Below are 4,793 nucleotides of genomic sequence, written 5' to 3'. Positions count from 1 at the left end.
GTAGAAAACTGCTTGAGATTCTGTCTTGTGTGGGCAGTGTATTGAGCTTTTTAATATATGTGTGCACATTTTCAGGTTATAATTATTGTAGACGTATTTTATATCACAAAAATAATTCTGACAAGGATGACAGTAAGAGCTGAAATCCTAAGTGTTTTCTATGCAAGACAATGAGCTAGCTCATTATACACATGATCTTTAATTCTCACCACAGGTTAATAAAGGAAGTAGACTTTTTATAAAAAGGTTATTATGCATTATATTTTTTCTAGACTATTTTCTTTTTTCTCTCTCTTTTGCCTTAATTTTTTGAAATGAGATAGAGGAGTCTTTGTGTGTATATGGATATAAATAAAAATATAAACATTATCAACAGACACTAGAGGCATACCAACCATTTTATATGGATTTTTAGACCTAAACATTGCTTTGGAAAGAATTTGCCTTTTCACCCTTGACAGATGAAGAAGGAAGCCTAGAGAGAGGAACACCTTGCCAAGCTGCTTTGTGGCAGAGATAACAGGAGCTTATGGTTTCCACTTTACTTTGAACACTCTCTTCCTCTCATGGTCTCAGACTCCTCCTTTGACACTCTTCAAGAACGTAACTGCTCCATTCTCTTCCAGTCTCTTTAATCCTTGAAGTGCTGGGACAGATCTAGTGCAAGGAGCAAAGCTCAGGACAGACTGGTTTTCAAACCTCCTGCCTGTGCGATATGCTGTTACCCAAGCCTCAAATGCCCATCTTGCAGTTGTTTTTAAGTGTGCAAGCTAGACCCACCTCCTCCATGAAGTCTTGTGTGACCTTTTCTCTTTTTACAGGTGTCTCTCTTTCCTTAGCATTGACCCATTCTCAGAAACTGCTTCTGCCCCAGCAGCGGGTGTCACATTGAATTGTAATTCTTTTCCTATATGTTGAATAGACATCACAAATGTTAACAGAATTCTGGCTTCATATTTTGTACCAATAAACTTGTTACTGTCTGTTCTTCCCAAACCTGACCTTGATGCTTCATCTAAAAATATAGAAGTTATCATGATTTTCCTTATCTTCTCCTTGTTTGCTGTGGTGGTTGATTGAGAATGACACCCATGGGCTCATATATTTTAATGCTTGGTCCCCAGTTGGTGGAACTGTTTAGGAAGGATTAGGAGGCATGGCTTCACTCATCGTTCCCAGTTATCTCTCTCTGTCTTGTTTTTGTGTCTCAAGATGTGAGCTCTAAGCTACTGTTCCAGTGCCATGCCTGCCTGCCTGCTGCTATGCTCCCTGTCATGATAGTCATGGACTCTAATCCTCTGAAACGGTGAACCCCAAATAAATTTATTTTTCTCTAAGTTTTCTTGGTCATGGTGTCTTATCACACCAACAGAAAAGTAACTGAGATCTTATCAACAGTAGTTCTGCTTTTCAGCTAAAACAGAACCTTGGGTTTTCATCTTTTCCTCCTTAGCTATTGTGAATGTCCCCACCCTTGTTTCTTTGAACCCACTCTTAAACAGTAGCTGGAGTTTCCACCACCACCCCCAAATTTTATAAGATTCTATTACATCCAGCTTGAAATCCTGTTTGTTTTTTCTCTCAGAGAGATAAAATCCAAACAAGTGGCGGCAAAGACCTATGCAGAGCGTGCCCTACCTTTATTTTATACCAGGATCTTATGTTCACTAGGCTTTGCATCTTGACTTCTGTTTCTTGAACATACTGGGTCTGTTTCTTTCTCCAGACCATGTCAAAGCGTGGCTTGCTGAGCGAGTGTGGTGGGAAGGAGGAGTGTTTACCTTTTAGCGACCCTCCCCATGTCTTCATTAGCGTCCTCTGCAAGAGCAACTTAACAAGTTTCATCCCCTTTCTTTCTGGCAAGTTTGATGCCAGGATGTTCAAACTCAATGCCTTTCAAGCTGAGCTTATAATATTATTTTATCAGATAGATGTTTCTTTATTTAAAGCAGCACTTTCCCTGCTCTTAAATATCACCTTGCTTTATTGTGTCAGCAGCAACCAGTAAATTTTCTTGTTTCCCTACTGTTTGACCTACTAACATGTACCCTCTGTGATCAAAGGAACCAGTTCCCCTATCATGCATCCAAATGCCAGGCATGTGGTAGACTTTTAACATATGGAACATAGTAGAAACTGGCTTAAAAAAATCATTACATCTTATAGAAGTAAATTTGTCCTCTACTATTTGGTATCTATGTGGCTTTGTGAAAATTCCTTAACCTGTTTGAACCTCATTTGTAATGAAACTCCCATTTCTCTGAGATATTGCCAAAACAAAAGGTCAATGGTTACAATATGATTCTAAGAGACTTATTATTATTATTATTATTATTATTATTATTAATGAGTGGTCACTTTTCTGTTGAATGGGCCAACAGAGTTTATTAATGGTTCATTCCTCAACAATGTTCAAGCTACTCCTTATTGGATTCCACAGCATCAAGATGCCCCGTACAGTACGGCAAATTCTCAAGAGGTGCTAAGGCTGTTATGATAATAGCTCGTGCCTCTGTGTAGTTGATCGTAATGCGAGTGTGCTCAGTGACATGAAGCTGCCTACAGACACATTGCTGTGCTGTTGCCAACACAGGCTTCTCATTTCCCCTGTGCTCCCTGGTGTTTCCATTAGCTGTGTAATATAGTTTTCGCCAGCTAAGTGATTAGCATCCAACTGTTCCTGTGTTAATGCTTGTGTTCAGTTCATTAAAAAACTTCCCTGTAAGAATTCCAGCTTCATTTAAAAACCCTTCATAGCTCAGAGAAGACTTCCTGTACATATATTAAAAAAAAGATGGTCATTTGGCACAGAGATTTTTTTATTTTTTGAAGACAGGACCAAGAATGTTTACAATTATGATTTTCCCCCAGGGCATAGTTATATTGGAGAGCAAGTCACTGGTGATGGTAAACACAATAGCTACTGAAGCTACAGTTCAATCATATCCAAGGATAAGGGAGAAGAAAATTGATTTTACAGATGCTCGGATGAAAGTGGCCCCTTTACATCAGGCAGAAAAAGGCAGTTTAAGGTGATCTCAGGGCCAGGGAGGGAAGGGTGGTTTTAGAACAGGCCGAAGTAGACACCTGTTAGGAAGACTGCGCATGTGGAAGGTAAGATTGCTGATCTAAAAGTTTAGTGGATCGGGGAAAGCATGGAGCGGCAATGTCCACCCAGGTGAGGCAGAACATTTGTTTTCCGTCCCTTTCTCCCACATTAGTTCTTTGGTACAGAGCCACTTACCTTACCCTAGCTTGTGCATTTTGATTTCTCTTATTAATTCCATCATGACATATTCTATGCCACCTCTCACTGACCCCCTCAGTAGTCTCTTAGTTACGATTCTATTTAGTAGCATTAAATATATAAAGCATGGTCTCATTCAGATACCGTATTTGCTTGTTTTTTTTTTTTTTTTTTTTTTTTTCGAGACAGGGTTTCTCTGTGTAGCTTTGTGCCTTTCCTGGAACTCACTTGGTAGCCCAGGCTGGCCTTGAACTCACATAGATCCGCCTGGCTCTGCCTCCCGAGTGCTGGGATTAAAGGCGTGCGCCACCACCGCCCGGCCAGATACCGTATTTGCATATTTGTCGGTCATTCTCTGAGAATGTTAGTGCTGACCTCAAGACAAATGTACAGTACCATGTAAGCACTATCATAGCATCGTATGGAGTCTTTTTGCTGCCCTAAAAATGACCTCTGTACGTCAGCATTTCAGTCCCATCCAGAAAACTGTCATATTTGTATGTTTTTATCTTTCCAGAAAACCTCTAGGATAGAATTCCAGGCAATAGACTTTCAACAAAACACCCATTTAGAGAGGTTACAGTGAAACCTGGTCAATGACAGTGTGAGACAATGTAGCCCAGTGTTTAAGAACACAGGTTTGGAGAGCATTGCTCAAGTTGCACATTGACTCATTTCATTGTGTCATTTAAACTTTGATAATTTGTTTAGTTTCTAGAAGCCCTATTTTCTTCATCTGTAGAATGAGGATAATAAGAACAATTATATTGTGATGTATCAAAGTTGGGGCCTCAATTGTTGCATTCTGGTAGGAATATTGCTAACAGGAAAGTGGTTAAGTTTATGTGGATGGAGGGAGGTATTCTTTGGGAAATTTTTATATCTTATTCTCCATTTTGCTGTGACCCTAAAACTTCTTTTAAAATATCGTTTAAAAGCATCTTGGTGGGTTAGCATCAGGATCACAAAAGTAGAACAGTGTTGTGTCAGCACAAAGAATAGTGTGCTTGGGTGGAATCAGGAGGCATGATGTGAAAGACACAAAGAATAAATAAAAAGAAAGTTTAAAAAAAGAGATCTACATACACATTTAAAAAAAATAGTGTGGCTTGGAGCAGACAGATTCTCCCTCTCTTGGCAGCCATTCATTGCTTAGAGGACATCATCTAGGAGTGGTGCCTTATGAGACTTCCCCATCCACACTGATGTGCCAACTGGTGTTGGGGTTGTGCAGGCAGGTATTGTTCATGTGACCACACTGCTGAGATTTCCTCTATGCAGAGTCTTCCCTGTCAAATTTAGAAGATACTAGCTGATAGCAGGTGTCTTGGCCCCATAGGTTATCCCGAGTGGTCAGACCCAAAACTCATACACATATGAGCAACATATCTCAGCAGGTTGTACTTACATATACATATATATGTATATATGTATGTATGTATATGTGTGTGTATAATGTAACAGAAAGAATTAAAGAAGAGGTCTTGAATTTGAGAGGGAGTTGGTAGGCATAGGAGAAGTTGGTGTGGGCATAGGGATAGGTGGA

This window comes from Peromyscus eremicus, chromosome 3 (assembly GCF_949786415.1).
Source record: "Peromyscus eremicus chromosome 3, PerEre_H2_v1, whole genome shotgun sequence".
NCBI classification, from domain to species: domain Eukaryota; kingdom Metazoa; phylum Chordata; class Mammalia; order Rodentia; family Cricetidae; genus Peromyscus; species Peromyscus eremicus.
Note: the sequence above shows the minus strand (reverse complement) of the source record.